This window comes from Chlorocebus sabaeus, chromosome 24 (assembly GCF_047675955.1).
Source record: "Chlorocebus sabaeus isolate Y175 chromosome 24, mChlSab1.0.hap1, whole genome shotgun sequence".
NCBI lineage: Eukaryota > Metazoa > Chordata > Mammalia > Primates > Cercopithecidae > Chlorocebus > Chlorocebus sabaeus.
In genome coordinates, this window is record NC_132927.1 from 11266641 (window position 1) to 11289664 (window position 23024).

Below are 23024 nucleotides of genomic sequence, written 5' to 3' on the forward strand. Positions count from 1 at the left end.
CAGCAAGGTTAACATTTTATGATCAGAGACAACACCACATTAAATATGAAAAGCCACCACAGATTTGACAAGTGATCTTTTGTTTCAACACAGTAACAGTATTTTCAAACTAACTGGCCTCAGTGTGAAAAAGGCATAGGAAAAGGCTTCTTGTCTTTCCTCTATTTTGAGCCATCCTGAACACTGAAAACGACTGTTATAACATCAGGATGATGAAGCAGAAAACAAGTAAAACCCTGAGTTCCTGACAACTTTGTGGACCTATCACACCAGCCCTACACTACACACTTCTGGACCCATTTTACACAAGAGAAAAACTCCTATTTTGTTTATGCCATTAAACACTTCAATTATATGCATCCAAGGCAAATCCCACTGATAAGGAAAGGCAATCTACTTATTAGGTGTGCTAGATATTTATTAAAAACTGATCACTTTATAAACATTTGTGTATGTTAAATTCACTTCATGAATCACAGAACCTGAATAAGGTTTGTAAATTTGAAAGTTACTGGCAATACAGATTTCAAGTCATATTTGTTTCAGAAAATTGAAAATCTGAAGAGAAACAGCAATGTGAGGGAGCCCTGCAGTGACAGAAATGTTCTGTATTATAACTACATCAATGTCAATATTCTGGTTGTGGTACTGTACTATAATTTTGCAAGATAACATCATGGGGGAAATTATTTTTTTCTTTTTTTTTTTTTTGAGCCAGAGTCTCCCTGCTACCCAGGCTGGAGTTCAGTGGCAAGATCTTGGCTCACTGCAATCTCCTCCACCTCCCAGGTGTAAGTGATTCTCCTGCCTCAGACTCCCAAGTAGCTGGAATTACAGGCACCCACCACCACGCCTGGCTAATTTTTGTATTTTTAGTAAAGACAGGGTTTCACCATGTTAACCAGGCTGGTCTCGAACTCCTGATCTCAGATGATTCACCCACCTCAGCCTCCCAAAGTGCTAGGATTACAGGCATGAGCCACCATTCCCCGCCAGGAAACAATTATTTTACAACTACATGTGAGCCTACAGTAGTCGCAAAAAAAAAGTTTAATTTTAAAATATTAATGATAAACATTAACAAAATATTAACTCAAATTAAAAATATTCATTCCATAAGAGAAATAAATATATGATGAAAGTAATAAATACTACATAAAGCTATAGTAATGATGACACTGTAGTATTGGTGAAAGGATTGCCAAATAGATCAATGGAAGAGAATCAAGTCCAGAAATAGTCTATAATTCCATTTATATTTTATTCTAGAAAAGGTAAAATTTTGAGGACAGAAAACAGATCAGTGGTTTGTCAAAGGCTAGAAGGTGAAGCAAGGGTTGACTACAAAGGGGGCACAAATGCATTTTGTGGAGGTTCATAGAAAAGCTCTATGTCCTGACTGTGGTGAATTATACGACTGTGTGAAATTTCAGAACTTGGCTGGGCGCGGTGGCACACGCCTCTAATCGCAGCACTTTGGGAGGCTGAGGCAGGTGGATTGCTTGAGAATCAGGAGTTTGAGATCAGCAACATGGTGAAACTCTATGTCTACAAAAAATACAGAATTTAGCCAGCGTGGTAGTGTGCGCCTGTAGTCCCAGTTACTTAGGAGGCTGAGGCGAGAGGATGACTTTAGCCCAGAAGGTTAAAGTAAGCTGAGATCACACCACCACACTCCAGCCTGGACGACTGAGCCAGAACCTATCTTAAAAAAAAAAAAAGGCCGGGCGCGGTGGCTCAAGCCTGTAATCCCAGCACTTTGGGAGGCCGAGACGGGCGGATCACGAGGTCAGGAGATCGAGACCATCCTGGCTAACACGGTGAAACCCCGTCTCTACTAAAAATACAAAAAACTAGCCGGGCAAGGTGGTGGGCGCCTGTAGTCCCAGCTACTCGGGAGGCTGAGGCAGGAGAATGGCGTGAACCCGGGAGGCGGAGCTTGCAGTGAGCTGAGATCTGGCCACTGCACTCCAGCCCGGGCTACAGAGCAAGACTCCGTCTCAAAAAAAAAAAAAAAAAAAAAAAAAAAGGCCGGGTACAGTGGCTCACGCCTGTAATCCCAGCACTTTGGGAGGCCGAGGCGGGCAGATCACGAGGTCAGGAGATCAAGACCATCCTTGCTAACACGGTGAAAACCCGTCTCTACTAAAAATGCGAAAAATTAGCAGGGCGTGGTGGTAGGTGCCTGTAGTCCCAGCTATTTGGGAGGCTGAGGCAGGAGGATGGCATGAACCCGGGAGGCGGAGCTTGCAGTGAGCCGAGATTGCGCCACTGCACTCCAGCCTGAGTGACACAGTGAGACTCCGTCTCCAAAAAAAAAAAAAAATGTAAAAATGAACATTTCCTAGTTTTAAAATTAATTTTTTAAAAAAGAAAAGAACAATTAAAAAAAATTTTTAAGTCAGAACTCTACTAAAAAGGGTGAATTTTAGCTTAGGCAAATTCTATAAATCTGATTTTTAAAATAAGACTGAAAGTAATACATTTAGCAGAGTTTTATTAGTTTAAACTACTTAGAATAAAAGCTTATCTGAATACAAGTTATTATTTGATTTAAATTATTCTTTAACTTAAAAAAGAAAAACAATTGCTGCTTTTCTAAAAACACGGCTAATTGAGGTAGGTCTACTTGTTAGATCTCATTGAAGTATAGATTGGTCCTGCCTATTCTTATCAGAAGAAAAGCCAGAGAGTTGTGTGTAATGCAGAAAATATGCAAAGTGAGTCCTAAAGCTTGTCTCCATCTCAACCATAAGCATATAAAAATCAATCTTAAAAATCCCTATTTTTTCAGAAAGAAGCATTATACTGGTGTGTTCTCTCTTACAACCTGAGTTAGTCAAATCAAAGTCAGGTGATTTATATATATCAAAATAAAGTACATAAAAACAACTGAAAGAATTTACAATGAAATTATTATATATATAACTACTTAAGATAATAAAATTAGGCTGGGCAAGGTGGCTCCCACCTGTTATCCCAGCACTTTGGGAGGCCAGGGTGGGTGGATCACCTGAGGTCAGAAATTCATGACTAGCCTGACCAACACAGTGAAACCTCATTTCTACTAAAAATACAAAAATTAGTCGGGCATGGTGGTGGGCCCCTGTAATCCCAGCTACTCGGGAGGCTGAGGCTGGAGAATTGCTTGAACCTGGGAGGCAGAGGTTGTGGTGAGCCAAGATCACACCACTGCACTCCAGCCTGGACAACAAAGTGAGACTCTGTCCAAAAAAAAACAAAAAACAAAAAACAAAAAACTTATTACTCCCTTCTCAAATTCGTCTAGCTGGTATTTTCTAGCTAGACCACCTACTTGTAGATCCCTTTTGGGGAGCTCAAACGTAATAACCTTTTTTGTTTGTTTAACCATCCTTAGGGTACATCTATAACAACAAAATCAGTATTTTTTTTGGTTTGAGATGGAGTTTCGCTCTTGTTGCCCAGACTGGAGTGCAATGGCACAATCTTGGTTCACTGCAACCTCTGCCTCCCGAGTTCAAGCGATTCTCCTGCCTCAGCCTCCCAAGTAGGTGGGATTATAGGCACCCGCCATCATGCCCTGCTAATTTTGTGTTTTGAGTAGAGATGGGGTTTCACCAAGATGGTCAGGCTGGTCTCAAACTCCTCAAAATCAATATTGTTAACTGACTCACTGACTGGAAGGAGATGAAGAAAATTGCAAGCATATCTTTGGAGAGAAAATTAAAATGTAAATATCAGCCCATTCTAGTTGCCAATCATAGCAAATTATTAATGCAGGGCTAAATTATTTGGCACTACAGTGCCCTTTATTCATTCTATTTGAATAGTGGTGACATAATCACTAGCCAAGTAAGACTTACCTATGTTTTTTTTTTGGAGACAGAGTCTCGTTCTGTTGCCCAGGCTGGAGTGCAATGGCGCAATTTCGGCTCACTGCGACCTCTGCCTCCTGGGTTCAAGCGATTCTCCCACCTCAGCCTCTCAAGTAGCTGGGATTACAGGCATGTGCCAACATGCCCAGCTAATTTTTTCTATTTTTAGAGACAAGGTTTCACCATGTTGGCCAAGCTGGTCTCAAACTCCTGACCTCAACACACCTGCCTTGCAAAGTGCTGGGATTACAGGTGGTGAGCCACCACGCCCAGGCTTATTTATGTTTCCTTAATGCATTTACCTTATTCAGCCCTATATTAGTTATTCACATGTATTTCACTTATCCTTGCCTTGCAAACTCTATCCCTACTACAAATATAAACATCAATATAATGTCTGAGAACAATTAAGTACTAATCATTTACTCATATTTAATTATCCTGTTGCATCTAGCACCATGGTTTTCAAAGAAGATACTTAAATGGCTGAAAAAAAAAAAATGATTCAAAACTCCATCCTATCAAGTTTTTTTTTTTTTTTTTTTTTTTTTTTTTTTTTTTTGAGGCGGAGTTTCGCTCTGTCGCCCAGGCTGGAGTGCAGTGGCCGGATCTCAGCTCACTGCAAGCTCCGCCTCCCGGGTTCACGCCATTCTCCTGCCTCAGCCTCCCGAGTAGCTGGGACTACAGGCGCCCGCCACCTCGCCCGGCTAGATTTTTGTATTTTTTTAGTAGAGACGGGGTTTCACCGGGTTAGCCAGGATGGTCTCGATCTCCTGACCTCGTGATCCGCCCGTCTCGGCCTCCCAAAGTGCTGGGATTACAGGCTTGAGCCACCGCGCCCGGCCTTCAAGTTTTATTTTTTTAAAAATTTTGTTTTTTTAACTTTTTAATCATTTGTCTGGCATGCAAAGTTTTATTTTGTTTATATACCAATAAATATCTAAAATTAACCTTTTGTGTTTATGTCCCTTGCACTAGAATCTAAGTCATAAGTCCTTGTCTTATTCATAACCCTTTTCCCAATGCCTACAACAGCAGCCAGCACACAATACTTACCGAATGGATTACATAAAATTTGCCTGTGTGTACTTTAAAGTACTAACTCAGAATACTCCCTACTACCTTCAAAGAAAAAAAAAAGGCACAAACAATTGCATTTTTCATCCCTGGAAATTCAAGTCAAAAGGCAGAACGACAACAAATAAATGAAATATCTGTTTCCCCCATGCTTGCTGTCACCTTTTGTTGCCACTAGATAGCATTCTTTTAACCTGAATCATTAAGAGTGAATGACCAAAAGCTTAATCTGACCACACTTTTGACAAAAATTATAAAATAGGTAAATAAAGTGAAAACTAAATCGTGGGTGTTCAATAAATGCATTTAACTATAATATCTTTTAATCGTGCTTAATTGCTATCCTTTAGTATGCTGTCATACGCACTTATTCCTCCCAAACAAGCACATAACAGGGCTCTGGTTCTGATACTGCCTGTGCTTAAAAACATCATCACTCATGACCTTGGGCAAATTTTAATTAATTAACCTCTGTGTATGGGCTCTTCAAACTGTAAAATGACCAAATGAGCAACTATCACATGGCTATCCTGGGAATTAAATAATAGCACATGCATGCTGTCCCAAGGCACTAGGGCCCATTCACATTTGAGGGATACCCACTCACTGAATTTATGGGGGGGGAAAAAAGGATATATGTCAAAAACCTAGAATAGTTCCTTCACATGGTCAGCTCTCAAAAGTTTACTAGTATTGTCTTCATCTCCCTAAAATGACATATAGCAAGCTTTCAAGAACAGTGACTATAATGTAAGAAAACTAGGGACTGGCTAAAAAAAAGATGAGTCATCATAGCTGGCAGATTCTTCACTTGTCTGACAAATAAAAGAGGATCTAACATTTACTGAGTTCTTTAGGTGCTAGGCACTGTGGCAGACTGTTGCAATTACTGAACTGAATCACACCTTTCTGATCCCTTCCCACATTAACTCTGGATTTACTCATCTGACTTCCTTTGGCCAATGTAACAAACATACAGCATGCTGAGGCTTGTACTTTCTTGCACTTTGGGGCTTGCTCTCTCTTACTGCTGGGATCTTTCTACCACCTTGTGAACAAGTTAGGTCTAGTCTCCTGTAGAATAATAGGTCACATGGAAATGGACTTTAGGCACGTAAGGCTATCCTAGATTCTAGGACCTAGACAATCTAGTCCTATCTAGGTCAGCCCAGACTCTAAGAACATTCCAGCCAACCACAGAATTGTAAGAGTAATGTTTACTGATTTAGGCCACTAACTTTTAGGGGTGGTTTGTTATACAGCAAAGGTGACTACTACAACCACCATATAAATATAGCTATTTTTTTCCAGTTTTAAACAGATCAGGAAAGAGGATTCCCAAAACTAGCAAGTCAGTTTGGCCCCAAAGACTCTTTCTGCTATATCAAGCCATCTTTGCATGCCACGCTCTGAGGTTTTAGGCTCTGGTGGTTTTATCCTACAACCCTTATTTAACCCTTTCCTTTGTACCAGGAGACAGTATACCATGGTCCATGGCCAAATCCAACTCATCACCTTTGCAAGCTAAGAATGGTTTAAACACTTATTATCTGAAGAAGAAATCAAGGGAACAATAGCTATAAAAATATAAAATACTTAGGAATAAATTTAACCAAAGAGGTGAAAGACTTGTATACGGAAAACTATTAAAACATTGATGAAAGAAATTGAAGACACAAATAAATAACTCGAAGAGTTAATATTGTTAAAATGTCCATCCTACCCAAAACAACTTACAGATTCAATGCAATTCCTATCAAAATTCCAACACTGGCTGGGCGCAATGGCTCAAGCCTGTAATCCCAGAACTTTAGGAGGGTGAGACAGGAGGATCACGTGAGCCCAGGGGTTTGAGACCAGCCTGGGCAACATAGGGAGACTCTGTTTCTACAAAAAAAAAAATTTTAATTAGGTAGGTGTGGTGGCATGTGCCTACAGTCCCAGCTACTCGGGAGGATAACCTGAGCCCAGAAGTTCAAGGTTACAGAGAGCTACTACACTGTAGCCTGGGCAACAGAGCGTGACCCTGTCTCCAAAAAAAAAAAAAAAAAAACCAACATTATTTTTCATAAAAATAGAAACATAATCCTAAAATTCCTATGGTTAAAACATTTTAAATGGTTTGAAATAAAAATCAGAAGACTATTTTGTGATATGTAAAATAATATGAAACAGGCCGGGCGCGGTGGCTCAAGCCTGTAATCCCAGCACTTTGGGAGGCCGAGACGGGCGGATCACGAGGTCAGGAGATCGAGACCATCCTGGCTAACCCGGTGAAACCCCGTCTCTACTAAAAATACAAAAAACTAGCCGGGCGAGGTGGCGGGCGCCTGTAGTCCCAGCTACTCCGGAGGCTGAGGCAGGAGAATGGCGTAAACCCGGGAGGCGGAGCCTGCAGTGAGCTGAGATCCGGCCACTGTACTCCAGCCCGGGTGACAGAGCAAGACTCCATCTCAAAATAATAATAATAATAATAATAATAATAAGAAGAAGAAGAAGAAACAAATTTTAGTGTTCCTTAATAAAATATTTTTGGAATACAGCCATACTCATTCATCTATCTATTATATATGACTACTTTTGCATTATAATAGCAGAGTTGGGTAGTTGTGACAAAGACCATATGGACCACAAAGCCCATGATATTTACTATTTGAACCTTTGTGGTTTTTTTGTTTTGTTTTGTTTTGTTTTGAGACAGAGTCTTGCTCTGTCGCCCAGGCTGGAGTTCAGTGGCGCCATCTCGGCTCACTGCAAGCTCCGCCTCCCGGGTTCACGCCATTCTCCTGCCTCAGCCTCCCAAGTAGCTGGGACCACAGGAGCCCGCCACCGCGCTCGGCTAATTTTTCGTATTTTTAGTAGAGATGGGGTTTCACTGTGTTAGCCAGGATGGTCTCGATCTCCTAACCTTGTGATCCGCCCGCCTCGGCCTCCCAAAGTGCTGGGATTACAGGCATGAGCCACCGCGCCCGGCCGAACCTTTGTGTTTTTAAAATGTGCCAACTCCTGCTCGGAATTATTCACAGCATATGTTTTTAATTTTAAAAGATTTTGCTCAGCCTTTAGTGATGAGTAGTTTTGTATTTTTTCATACTTTTACTACTCTCTTCATTTTATTTAAAATTATTTTACACATTATTTATCTTAATTATCCTTTAACTTTTTTTTTTTTTTTGGAGGGGAAGGGGGCTTTCCAGCAAAAACTGGAAAGCCTGCTAGACAAATTCTAAAAGAGCTGTAACACTTCCCTCCTTTAACTTTTATCTTTGGATGACCTCTGAATTTGTCTAAGAAAGACAATCCCAATTTTAAAACTAATTCAGATGCACAGGTCAAATGAATTCCACTTGCATGAAATAAATACTACAAGCCTCCCAGGCAGCATGGAAAACAAATGATAATTTTACCTTGTCATCAAAATTATTTCAAGTTTATCTATGAGAAAAGTTTTTCATTAAAAACTGTGATCTTGGCTGAGTATGGCGGCTCACGCCTGTAATCCCAGCACTTTGGGAGGCCAAGGTGGAGGGATCACAATGTCAAGAGATCGAGACCATCCTGGCTAACATGGTGAAACCCCGTCTCTACTAAAAATAAAAAAATTAGCTGGGCGTGGTGGCACGTGCCTGTAGTCCCAGCTACTTGGGAGGCTGAGGCAGAATTCCTTGAACCCAGGAGACAGGGGTTGCAGTGAGCCGAGATTGTGCCACTGTACTCCAGCCTGGCGATAGAGCAAGACTCTCTCAAAAAAAAGAAAACTGTGATCTTATATGGGCCAACTGGAATGGATTATGATGGAGGCAGAAAAAGATGTGGAAGACATTATTTTATCCAGAAGAGCCTCTAATTCCTCAGATCTGAAACTGTAATAACCATGTAGATATGAAATCCCCAATGAGGATTTAAGGTCAGAATTAGCTATTCAGTCTTACCTCTTTGGTGTGACGAGCCTATAATATTTGCCTGCCACTGATAATTAAGAACTTCAGAACCACTACTATTCTACTTCACCACCCTGCTGCTAATCAATTCAGCAAGACACAAAATGAAGCCAACACTGAATATCCTTTCACATTAGAAAGGAGGTGAACCTCAATTTACTTGCCATTCCCCATTTTTATCATCTTTCTTACAATAAATAAGATCCCCACAATAACGACCGTAAGTCCTGGTGGAGACTCAGCTGACTGCATGTGGCATCAGTGTAAAGAATAAAGAAATTGCCATAAAAACTAACCACTCTCACCCCAGCATTCACCAAAGACTTTCTTATGAGGCATTACACAGATGGTCCTAATAGCCACTACAATTTGGAAGCCCTTAGAACACTGAAGAAATTTGTATGGTAAGTCTAAACTTCATTGAAATATTTTTTTTTTTTTTTTTTTCCCCGAGACGGAGTCTCGCTCTGTCGCCCAGGCTGGAGTGCAGTGGCGCAATCTTGGCTCACTGCAAGTTCCGCCTCCAGGGTTCACGCCATTCTCCTGCCTCAGCCTCCTGAGTAGCTGGGACTACAGGCGCCCGCCACCAGGCCCGGCTAATTTTTTGTATTTTTAGTAGAGATGGGGTTTCACCATGGTCTCGATCTCCCAACCTTGTGATCTGCCTGCCTCAGCCTCCCAAAGTGCTGGGATTACAGGCGTGAGCCACTGTGCCCGGCTTCACGGAAATATTTTGTGAAGCACAAAGCAGTTGAGTCCATGCAAAAACACAACATAGCTTATATGCTATTTGAATTAAATGTTTAGAAAGAGATTCATTTTCTATTTTCATTTGTTTTTGTGACTATGTATGAAATTTTAGCATATTAAAAAAAGGTTTCCCAGAAATGACTTCCCAATTTATACTATTATGCATAAGGGTTCTAAATGTTAACTGTAATTTGCAATGACAATCCAGGAGCCAACGGTTATCCCTACCGATGTAACAAATCTGCACATCCTTCACATGTACCTCGGAACTTAAAAAATATATATATTTAAAAATAAAATAATTTTTAAAAAAGAACAGTTATCCCAAATAACCCTTCTTTAAGAAATTAAAAATTGTATCATTGGCTGGGCATGGTGGCTCACACCTGTAATCCCAGCACTTTGGGAGGCCGAGGTGGGTGGATCACCTAACGTCAGGAGTTCAAGACCAGCCTGGCCAACATGGTGAAATCCCATCTCTACTAAAAATACAAAAATTGGCTGGATGCAGTGGCGCATGCCTGTAATCCCAGCTATTCGGGAGGCTGAGGCATGAGTATGCCTTGAACCCAGGAGTTAGAGGTTTGCAGTGAGCCGAGATCTAGACTGGGTGACAGAGTGAGACTCAGTCTCAAAAAAAAAAAACAAAACCAAACCATTATATCAACATATTAGGGTCATCAGGGTTTACTGAAAACAATGCTGAGATGTTGCTTAGGACTTTTTTGTCCTGGAACTAACAATTTTGATCTTACAAATTCAGTAGTATATACAGAAGGAGCAGGATTGAGAAAAAAAAAAAAGGCAGTGTAAGCTGACCAAATGAAAGCTTTCTTTCTGAAAAAGAACTACAATAAATTTAATGTGTTGCTAAAAATCTATACTGTCTTTGAGCCTAAATAAGAAGTCTCCCTCCTGTAATCCTTTCTGCTAACCTGTATTTTTTTCTTCATATTTCTACTCAACCCTTTCTCAAAAACTTCTACTTGATTAATCCCACATGTACCCAATCACTGGCATCCAAGCATGCATATTTAAATCAAAATAACTATATTTGTTTCTCACTTGAATCTTTTATGTTCATCTTACTGCATCAACATATTTAGCAGCTCTCTTTTGTCCTGAACATTAATGCATTTTATGATTCACTGACAGCATTTAGGCTAGCAATACAAAAGAACCCAAAGATAAAGTCAATTTTCTCATTTTCAATTCTAATATACCCTGAGTACTTAACACTCTGTATCACAGGTTTTTGTGCAAATTTTCTCTCTCTTTTTTGAGATAGCGTCTGGCTCTGTCACCCAGGCTGGAGTGCAGTGGCACAATCTTGGCTCACTGCAACCTCTGCTTCCTGGGCTCTAGCAATCTTCCCACCTCAGTCTCCCAAGTACCTGGCATTACAGGTACACACTACCAAGCCCAGCTAATTTTTGTATTGTTTTTATAGAGACGGGGTTTTGCCATGTTGCTCAGACTGGTCTTGAACTCCTGAGCTCAAGCCATCCACCCACCTTGGCCTCACAAAGTGCTAGGATTACAGGCGTGAGCCATCGCACCCAGCTAATTTTCTTTTACTTCATCTAAATTGCTTAAAGTAATCTACCAATGCAACACAGAAAGTCCACAGGGAATATACTTTAATGGTTGAAGCTCTAATTGGTTTATTACCACCTGATGTCTAAACTGATATAAGCTTATAATATTAAAAATAATTAAGGCCAGGTGTGGTGGCTCATGCCTGTGATCCCAGCACTTTGGGAGGTCAAGGCAGGAGGACCACCTGAGGTCAGGAATTCGAGACCAGCCTGACCAACATGGTGAAACCTCATCTGTACTAATACAAAAATTAGCCGGGCATGGTGGCAGACACCTGTAATCCCAGCTACTCAGGAGGCTGAGGCAGGAGAATCACTTGAACCCAGGAGGCAGAGTTGCAGTGAGCCGAAATCATGCCACTCCAGCCTGGGCGACAGAGCAGGACTCTGTCTCAAAAAAAAAATTATGTAATTTTCATTTTACAAGGCAGTTCTAAAAACAATACTGAATCATAGTCTTGTGCTCACTTCGGCAGCACATATACTGAACAATAGTCTCTTACGTTTCTTGACTTGATAACATAAATTTTAAATCCAAATACTACAGGGATATTTGGGGAAACTTAGCTATCAAGGAAACTGGTGCAAATCCAATTCAGCCATTTTACTGATTTAACCTCTATCAGGGAAAAGGTCTGTTAGTCAAAGCTGAAAGAAAAGGCAGCTTATTATCTTCAAAGAGAGAACTCACACCAGGCTAGCAAAAGAAACTTTATCCGTCCTCAGAAAAAGGCAGTATTACAAGTAAGCTTTTTAGGAACAGTTTAACCAGTTCATGTAAAACCAATCAGAAACAGTACACGTGGCTAGGTGTGGGGGCTCACACTTATAATCCCAGCACTTCAGGAGGCTGAGGCAGATCGCACAAGGCCAGTTGAAGACCAGCCTGAGAAACATAGGGAGACTATAAAAAATTTTAAAAATTAGCCGGGTGTGGTGGCACATGCCTATAGTCCCAGCTACTTGGGACGCTGAAGCAGAAGGATTGCTTGAGCCTAGAAGTTCAAAGCTGCAGAGAGCTATGATCGCTGCATTCCAGACTAGGGGACAGAGTGAGACTGTCTTTCAAAAGTAGGGAAAAAGAAAAGAAAAAGGAACACATCTGTGTGTTCTGATATGAGAAGACATCCAAACCATTACTAAGTGAAAAAGCTGCTTGCTAATTTTTTGTGTTAGTATAGTACAGAAAAAAAACGGTCGAGAAATATGCACTAAATTTCTGATAGTGGTTATCTCTGAAGGGAGTATTTGGAAAATGAACTCCAGGCTTTCCTCTTTTGCATTTTTCTCTGATATATGAATCTTTTACTTTAATAGAAAAAAAACCAGATTTTTAAAAATTTATAAACTTTACTTCTGATAAGTGGAGCAAATCACATTTGAAAGTTCTAGGTCACTCATTATGATTATGAGGACTGAAATGAAAGCATCTAGCCCACTGCCTAGCATACAGGAAAAGTTCAATAAATGTTAGTGTACTTCCAGTTCTGCAATGTCTTCTAATGCAACCAAGTTTTATACTGACCCACCAGTATAGTTTTTTAACTGCTGCTTATTCCAGCTTCTCCTTTGCTATTAGGTCCCACTTCTTGCTGCTGTCAGGATACCCACCTTTAGAAGTACCTTCTACCACATATTGCTTCAAATCTGCCACAAAGTCTTTCAGCTCCCAGAACATCTTAACTGTGCCTCCTTTATAGCAACTTATTCTCTTTCAGTTATTCATAAACTTTCATTAGCTCCTTCAAACTTTGAGTATCTACACAGAAAAAGACTTGTATTCATTTTTGTATCCCCCATCAGAGCCCTACTGTGGCAGTCACTCAAATATCTGTACGCACAAATAGACAAAAGCTATCCCTGTGACTAAAAAAAAAGTTCAGGCCGGGCATAGTGGCTCACGCCTATAATCCCAGCACTTTGGGAGGTCGAGGCACACAGATTGCTTTAGCCCAGTAGTTTGAGACCAGCCTGGGTGACATGGTGATACCCCACCTCTATAAAAGATACAAAAATTATCTAGGTGTGGTGGAATGGGCCTGTAGTTCCAGCTACTTGGGAGGCTGAGGTGGGAGAACTGCCTGAGCCCGGGAAATGGAAATTGCAGTGACCTGAGATCCCACCACTGCACTCCAGCCTGGGCAACAGGGCAAGACTCTGTCTCAAAAACAAACAAAAAGTTCAAAGAGGATCCCAAAATAACTTGGGACAGTTTAACACCAATGTTTTAATTTTGGCTCTTGAATAGCTTTTATAGTATAGTCAGAGGTAAAGCACATGGATGAACCCTGTGGCAGTTACTTTCCTACCCAGTTTTAGATTTTCAGCTTACTTTATGTCTGAAGTCGTATTCCAAAGAATTGGAACTATTAAGTAGTCTGTACACTAGCTAAATAGAAGATTATGTACTACAATATTACAGAGGTTCCTTAAGGGTAGTGCTGACTCTCCAAGTAGGCAAAATTTTAGAATCTCTGCCACTTCTCTGTATCAAGTATCTTTTCTCTTGCACACACTCAACTTTCTCCCAAATGGAATTAGTATAGCCATTCTGTGGTTGCAAAATATAGACTTTCACAGACCCTGAAGATACCTGTTTTGACAGATATGTAGATTCCTTCCAGACCCAAAGAACAGTAGGTAGAACTGGTGAAGCAGAAGAGGTTGAAGGTGGAAATTATGCAGAAAAACAGCTACCTGTCCAGAAATTAACTGTTTTCAGTATCTATTTCAAAGACTACATCAATATGCCAATTCTTATTTAAAAAGAGATGCTTGTAAAAAGGTTTGAAAATGGCTAAGTACAGTGGCTCACGCCTGTAAATCCCAGCACCTTGAGAGGCTGAGGCTGGTAGAACACTTGAGGCCAGGAGTTCAAGACCAGCCTGGCCAACATGGCAAAACCCCATCTCTACTAAAAATATAAAAATTAGCCGGGCATGGTGGCAGGCACCTGTAGTCCCAGCTACTCGGGAAGCTGAGGCACAATAATCGCTTAAACCTGGGAGGTGGAGGTTGTGGTTGCGGTGAGGTATGATTATACCACCACAATCTACCCTGGGCAACAGAGTGGGACCCTATCTCAAAAAAAGAAAAAAAAAAAAAAAAGTTTGAAAATGGGTTACCCAAAGCCCACTTTAATTTTTAAAATTACCAAATTTATGATTATATTTTGAGTCAATTTGTCAGATTCTCTCAATCTTTGGACTGAATGATGACTACACAATGAGTCCAAAATGTTTCTTGGTTGTATGATTTCCACATCTTTTTTCCTGATTTAATTCTCTAGTTCCAGGGAAGGGGACAGAAGATGGGTGAATCACCCAAGTATTTGAGTTTCAGCTCACCATCCTTCCAACGTTTCATTAAACAATGATTGTGTTTGCTCAAAAAAAAAAAAAAAAAAAATACAGTGAGAACCAGGCACAGTGGCCCATGCCTATACTCCAAGCTACTCTGAAGGCTAAGGTGGGAGGGAGGATCCCTTGAGCCCAAGAGGCCATCTGGGCAACATAGTGAAGTAAAAATAAATAAATAAATTTTAAAAATAAAAATAAAGAAATAATACTTAGATGCCTTAAAATCTGTTTGCATGGCATTCTTAGAAGACCACATAGGCCGGGCGCGGTGGCTCACGCCTGTAATCCCAGCACTTTGGGAGGCTGGGGCGGGCAGATCACAAGGTCAGGAGATCGAGACCATCCTGGCTAACATGGTGAAACCCTGTCTCTACTAAAAATACAAAAAATTAGTCGGGCGTGGTGGCGGGCGCCTGTAGTCCCAGCTATTCGGGAGGCTGAGGCAAGAGAATGGCATGAACCCAGGAGGCGGAGATTGCAGTGAGCCAAGATTGTGCCACTGCACTCCAGCCTGGGTGACAGAGCAAAACCCCATCTCAAAGACAAAAGACAAAGGGAGATAGTTAAAAGTAAATGAAACAATAAGAAAAGAATACTGAAGTAAGCAGATCTGAGTACCTATACTAACTAATTCAACAAAAGAATGGTCTCTATCTCATTTCTCTGTAATTCTGCATGCCTTTTACTGGAAATCTAGGAGATAACTGATGTTAAATAACTTGCCAAAAAGTTATACAGGTAGTAAGTATGTGGTGAAGGCACAATTCAAACCAAAGGAAATCTAGTCATTTTAGGCAAGTTTATATCTTAAAGTTATTTTAACTGAAATTTAAGTGAAAAGGATAGAGAGAGATAAGGATATATGATGAGGAACTCAGGATCTAAAGTTAAAATTGTGGCTGGGCGTGGTGGCTCACAACTGTAATCCCAGAACTTTGAGAGGCCAAGGCGGGTGGATCACTTGAGGTCAGGAGTTTGAGACCAGCCTGGCCAACATGGCAAATCCCTGTCTCTCTAAAAAATACAAATATTAGCTGGTTGTGGTGGTAGGCGCCTGTAATCCCAGCTACTCAAGAGGCTGAGGCATGAAATTCGCTTGAACCCGGGAGGCAGAGGTTGCAGTGAGCCGAGGTCGCGCCACTGCACTCCAGCCTGGGTGACAGAGCGAGACTCTGTCTCGAAATTAAAATAAAATAAAATAAAATAAAATAAAATAAAGATAAAATGTTAAAATTACAAGTCATCTTTGAAGTTTAATTATAAAATTTAATTTTCAATAGAAAATTAAAGAGTCAAAAGAAAAAAAAATTAACTACCATATAAGCCTCAAGTCAACAGCAGTATTATTCCCCCAATAAAATGCTACCATATTCTACAGCAATTCAAAATGTGTACAATACACACATACATATATATACATTTTCATTTTAATCTCGCAATAACTCAAAAGGATATCATTTGTCCAACAAAGTCTAACTCCAAAGTCTGCCCTTCACTATCACTACCTGCCTCCCATAAAATGTTTCTCAAACTATAAACAAAAAGCAGAGATAAAGGTATCCTATTAAAACCAAGTGTGGCTAGGCACAGTGGCTCATGCCTATAATCCCAGCACTTTGGGAGGCTGAGGTTGGCGGATCACCTTAGGTCAGGAGTTCGAGACTAGCCCTGCCAAGATGGCAAAACCCGATCTCTACTAATAATACAAAATTAGCCGGGCTTGGTGGTGTGGGCCTGTAATCGCAGCTACTCAAGAGGCTGCGGCACAAGTATCGCTCAAACCCAGTAGGTGGAGGTTGCAGTGAGCTGAGATTGCGCCACTGCACTCCAGCCTGGGAGACAAAGTGAAACTATGTCTCAAATAATAATAATAATAATAATACCAAGCGTTAAGTTTAGCCTAATGCTGCTTCCCTATATATTTTAAGTTCAGCCTAAAAGTTTCTCTGTATATGGTTAACTATAATCTAACTGGGTGTTTAAACAGACTATAACCTATAACCAACTCTTGTAACAAGTAGCTAAGTCACAGCAGCCATACTTCAACCACTCACAGGGAGCAAACTGTTCAAACCGTGTTCAAATAAGGCAAACAACAAGCTGCAACCAATCTGGCTATTTCTGTACCTCACTTCCATTTTCTGTATGTCTCTTTCCTTTTTCTGTTCATAAATCCTCTTCAACCACACAGCAGCACCAGAGTCACTCTGAACCTATTTCTGGTTCAGGGGGCTGCCTGATTTGCAAATCGTTTTTTGGTCAATTAAGCTCTGTTAAATTTAATTTGTCTTAAGTTTTTAACACATGTGGAGAATGCATGGATGTTTACTGTATTTTTATTCTTTATTTCTTAATTATTTGTTACATATATTTAAAAGGTCTTAGGCCAGGCATGGTGGTTCACAACATTTTGGAAAACCAAGGCTAGCAGACTGCTTAAGCTCAGGAGTTCGAGACCAGCCTGGGCAACACGGCAAAACCCTATCTCTACAAAATACAGAAAAATAAAAAGGTAGCTGGGCGTGGTGGCACACATCTGCGGTCCCAGTTACTCAGGAGGCTAAGGTGGGAGGATCACCCAAGCCCAGGAGATCAACCGTGATCACGCCACTGCACTCCAGCCTGAATGATAGGAGTGAGAAACTATCTCAAAAAATAAATAAATAAATAAATAAATAAATAAATAAATAAGAAAGTAAAGGTTTTTTTTACCCTTATTGCACACTTAAGAAAAAGAACAAAAAATGAAACAGAAACATACTTTAGCAGTATAACAGAGCTTATTTAATATAGTATTTAATATAAATCTCCCACAAATATACTGATAACAAGCCAAAAGAAAAATGAGCAAAGGACTGGAACAAGCAAGCTAAACACTAAGATACCATCCAATGTGGCAAAGGTTAAAAGACTTATTCAGTGTTAGGTGAGTGTGGGGAAGCTAGGCCTAGCCTCAATGCCACACTGAATTTCAATGCTCTTGAGTTACCTTATTCATAACTTTAATATTTAGCAAGTCTGCAAGTTTGTCTCTCTCCTAACTGAACTCAAGAGCATCTTTTTTTTTTAATGTATTTATTTTTATTTTTATTTTTTTAGAGACCAGATCTTACTGTCACCCAGGCTGTAGCACAGTGGCACAATCATAACTTGCTGCAGCCTAGAATTCCTGGGCTCAGGTGATCCTCCTGCTTCAGCCTCCTGCACAGCTAGGACTACAGGCACATGCCACCATGCCTGGCTTTTTCTTTTTTTTTTTCTAAATTTTTGTAGAGACAGGGTCTCACTATGTTGCATAGGCTTCTTGGAGCATCTTAATTCTTTCCAAAACCCCAATATACCTAGCCCAGTATCTAGCCTGTAAGAGGCACCTTATGAGGCCGGGCGCGGTAATCCTGTAATCCCAGCACTGGGATGGGTGGATCACCTGAGGTCAGGAGTTCAAGACCAGCCTGGTCAACATAGTGAAACCCCATCTCTACTAAAAAATGCAAAAATTAGCTGGGTGTGGTGGCGGGCACCTGTAATCCCAGCTACTCGGGAGGCTGAGGCAGGAGAATCGCTTGAACTCGGGAGGCAGAGGTTGCAGTGAGCTGAGACTGCACCATTGCACTCTAGCCTGGGCAATGAGAACAAAACTCCGTCACAAAAAGAAAAAAAAAAAGTCACTTATGAGTAACATAAACATGTCCATGAAACACAAAATCAGAGTAATCAGAAAATAACAGGGCCTGATTTGAGTGCAAAGATGGCTAAACTGATACATTACTTCCTGAGGCTTCCGCATCTTTTTTCTTTTTTCTTTTTGAGGCAGAGTCTTGCTCTGTTGCCCAGGCTGGAGTGCAGTGGCGTGATCTCAGCTCACGGCAAGCTCCACCTCCCGGGGTCACACCATTCTCCTGCCTCAGCCTCCTGAGTAGCTGGGGCTACAGGTGCTCGCCACTACGCCCGGCTAATTTTTTGTATTTTTAGTAGAGATGGGGTTTCACCATGTTAGCTAGGATGGTCTCCATCTCCTAACCTTATGATCTGCCCGCTTCGGCCTCCCAAAGTGCTGGGATTACAGGCATGAGCCACCGTGCGCCTGGCCTTTTCTTCATTTTAGAGACAGGGTCTCGCTCTGTCACTCAAGCTGGAGTGTAGTTGGCATGATCATGTAGTTGGCTCACTGTAACCTTGCATTCCTGGGCTCAACTGATCCTCCTGACTCAGTCTCCCAAGTAGTTGAGACTATAGGCATGAGCTAAGTTTCTCCATTTTACCATCCACTAAAGGCAAAAAATTGAGATCATCCATGATTTCATCATCCATGATTTCTCCTTTCCCCACACATTCCCCTGCCCAACCCAGCATCCATCCCATCCATTAATAAACTGTGTTAGTTCTCCATCCAAAATATCCTGAATCCATCCAATTTTCTCCATTTGTACTGCTGCCATCTGATTCAAAGTTCTTATCTGCACTAGAAAGCCTGTTGTAGTAGCCTCCAAACTGGTTCCTGGATTTCCATGCTTGACCTCCTTTCAATCATTTCACCAAACAGCAGTCAGAGCATTATTTTAAATTATTTCCACTTCAGGCTTTTCCCTCTGTCTAGAGAGTTCTTGACATGTTTGGTTCCTTCTCCTTCATTCTGTTCTGAGTTAATGTCACTTCCTCCACAGCAACATTCTCTGACCACCCTAGCTCAAGTGCCAACCACTTCCTCCTCTCACTCTCTACCATACCACTGCCTTCAAAGCACTTCTATTTGAAAATTGTTTTGCATTATTTATACTTCAACAAATACCTGCTCTGCTCACATACTATATGCCATTTTAAGTGCTAGCAATACAGTGAACAAAAATTCCTGAGCTCATGGAGCTTACATTCGGCTGGAGGAAACCACCAACAAACAAAATAAAGAAAATATAGTGCCAAGGTGAACAAAAAACAAAGCAAGGAAGATAAATATAAAATGTTGGGGCGAGGACTGAACTGTATTCTTAAAAATGGTTAAGATGACTAATTTTATGTTAAGTGTATTTTTCCACAACTAAAAAAAAAAAATTTTTTTTTTTTTTTTTGAGACAGACTCTCGCTTTGTTGCCCAGACTGCAGTGCAGTGGTGTGATCGCGGTTCACTGCAACCTCCACCTCCTGGGTTCAAGCAATTCTGCCTCAGCCTCCCGAGTAGCTGGAATTACAGGTGCATGCCTATAGTTGACCACTGACTACTCCCTTGTCAATAGTGCTCACGGCAAGTTACAGAGAAGACAAAACACCCAGCTAATTTTTATATTTTTTGTAGAGATGGGGTTTTGCCATGTTGGCCAGGCTGGTCTCGAACTCCTGACCTCGGGTGATCCACCTGCCTCAGCCTCCCAAAGTGCTGGGATTACAGGCTTGAGCCACTACACCTGGTCCACAATTTTAAAAATTTTTAATAAAAATGTTTTAAAAGTTGGAGCAAGGGTGGGGAGGCAAAAAATAAATAAATTTTAGAATAAAATAAATAAAAGTTGGGGCAAGAAAATGCTAAATTTCACATAGGACAGAAGGCTTCAATGAAAGTGATATGTAAGAAGACATGAAGTAAAAGAACTCACCATGTTGATATCTGGGGAAAAAAATTCCAGGCAAAGAGAAGAGTAATGCAAAGGCCCTGAGGCAGGATCATGCCTGGCATATTTGAGAAGCAGCAAGTATGTCTGGCTTTGTGAGTTGGGGAGCCATTAATCCATAGCACCTAAATCAGTGTCTGGTATAAAAAAGGAACTCAAATATATGACTATCGTATAGCAGCAAGATTGGTATAGGTACATCCCTTTAAAAGGTAAATTATGTTGTTATTTCACACTTCATAGGACAGTGTAGTTGATTTATAAGATCCACAGAAAAGGCCAGGTGCAGTGGCTCACATCTATAACCCTAGCACTTTGGGAAGCTAAGGTGGAATTACTGTTTGAGCTCAGGAGTTTGAGAGCAGCCTGAGCAACATAGCCAGACCTCATCTATACTAAAAGTTAAAAAAATAAATAAATCAGCCAGGTGTCGTGGCACATGCCTATAGTCCCAGCTATTCAGGAGGCTGGGGCAGGATGATTGCCTGAGCCTGAGAGATTGAGGCTGCAGTGAGTTCTGATTGTACCACTGCACTCTAGTCTGGCCAACAGAGCCAGAACCTGTCAAAAAAAAAAAAAAAAAAAAAAAAAAAAAAAAATCCACAGAAAAACAACAGTATAACTTAATCTTAAAAGGGAAAGAAGTTTTCAGTTATTTCTAAATACTTTTCCTGATGATTTTCTGCTATTGGTTGAAAAAATTTAATTACTTAGCTAAAAAACTTACTAGATTATCCACTGGCATCTTGACTCCCCTTTTCTACTTAACTCTTAACTGAGCCTCCTTTAAATAATGATTTCCCTATAATTCATCATCCCCAATTAATCTCCTTTTTCATATGCCACCTCTTAGTATTTTGTTTTTACTATTCTTACCTTACCTATTACTCCCTTGTCAATAGTGCTCACAGCACGTTACAGAGAAGACAAAATAGCTATGTAAAAGATGCCAACCTTAAGGATATATTAGTAAAATATACATATGAACTCTAATTAGTGCTGTCTCCAGTCTTTGAAGGAGCTGAGGAACTGGGGAGTCTCTAGTCTCAAGTTCCACAACCTCCACCCTCCCCAAAAGCCCCAACCTATGGTACTTATAATCTAAGTGATCATGGGAACAAAGGACCTAAGAAGTGGATCTAATAACTGTAACCATTCTTAGTTTTTAGACAAAAATAACTAAAGTACTGTTCTCTTGTTCTTACAAGCACATTTCAAATTAACCCAATTCTATGCTTAATTATTTAAATGTATTAGAATAAGAGTTCCATACTTTAAAAAAAAAAAAAAAACAGTACATTCAGAATGTTGTACTTAAGGGAGGAAAACTTCAGGCACAATCGCCAATTACGAATGGCCAATATAGGTGAGGCTCAGTAGCTCAGCCTGTAATCCCAGCACTTTGGGAGGCCAAGGCAGGTGGATTACTTGAGTTCATGAGTTTGAGAGCTGCTGGGGCAACATGGTGAAACCTCATCTCTACCAAAAATACAAAAATTAGTTGGACATGGTGGAATGCACCCATAGTCCCAGCTACTCAGAAGGCTGAAGTAGGAGGATGGTTTGAGCCTGGGAGGTAGAAGCTGTAGCGAGCTGAGATGGAGCCATGGCACTCTAGCCTGGGCAACAGAGCCAGACCTCATCTACACCAAAAGTTTAAAAACAACAACCACCACCACCACCACAGAGCCAGACCTTGTCTCAAACAACAACAAAAAGAATAGCCAATATATTAAGAAATTAAGCCTTAGGCCAGGCGCAATGGCTTACATCTGTAATCCCAGCACTTTGGGAGGCCGAGGTGGGTGGATCACCTGAGGTCAAGAGTTCAAGACCAGCCTGATAAAGTCCTGTCTCTACTAAAAATACAAAAATTAGCTGGGTGTGGTGGTAGGTGCCTGTAATCCCAGCTACTCAGGAGGCTGAGGCATGAGAATCACTTGAACCCGGGAGGCAGAGGTTACAGTGAACCGAGATCTTGCCATTGCACTCCAGCCTGGGCAACAAGAGTGAAACTCCGTCTCAAAAAAAAAAAAAAGGACTTAATTACTTCCCAAAAATCAAACCCAAATAAGTTAGTTCTTAATATAAACACATTTGGTTGCTTGCCTTTGTAAGATTCAAGTAGGGTAGCACCTAACAATTAAAATGGATTATATTAATTTGTTAAGACATTAATTCTAACATTACGTATAAACTTATAATGATTCTCCAAATAAGATAATAGTAACAACATAAATAACTTTTGGCTTCTAAAGTTTAAAATCCAGAAAAAAAAAATTTGTATTCAGGGCATCCAAAACAGTTAATATCCTAAAAGTCAAGAGGCTACAAAAGGTTTTAATGCATATAAAGTTTATTATTATAAATGTCAGTGACTAGTCAATCATAAAGCTTAAGACTTCAGGAAAACACTGATAATTTTTAATTTATTGCCATAGATTATGTCATTTTCAATGTTCATATAAAAATCCACTTTATTTCTGAAGAGCTCGGTAAAAAGGAAAAGCACTAACACTGCATTTGTATACTATAGAAAGGAGAAGTGTATTGTATGTGAGTTATAGCTCAATAAAGCAGTGTGAGAAAGTATGAAAGAAAGAGAACTTAGTGGAGTATATAAAACTCAATCCTGGTTTTGTTAAATAAAATACTAAAACCAATCAATAAATACTGGCATATTTAAACTATTAGGTGACATAATGAGGACACAGTAGATACCATTAGCTAAAGAGTTCTACTCTTAAAGATGGAACTTCCATATAATGGAACTTTATTATACAGTAAATTAAAGAGAAGGAAGGTGGCTTATGTAACAGTAGACTAACCTTCAAGATCT

General features: G+C 40.4%; 1 protein-coding gene and 1 non-coding gene across 5 annotated transcripts in view; both read right to left on the reverse strand.

Annotated features, from left to right (window-relative positions):
- Positions 1–23024, reverse strand: part of BAZ1A (bromodomain adjacent to zinc finger domain 1A) — a 231106-nt gene that overhangs the window by 90264 nt on the left and 117818 nt on the right. The gene's annotated exons all lie outside the window — the stretch shown is intronic.
- Positions 8119–8180, reverse strand: LOC119619118 (U7 small nuclear RNA). Its single transcript, XR_005235556.1, has one exon. It is a non-coding gene; the product is annotated as a U7 small nuclear RNA (small nuclear RNA).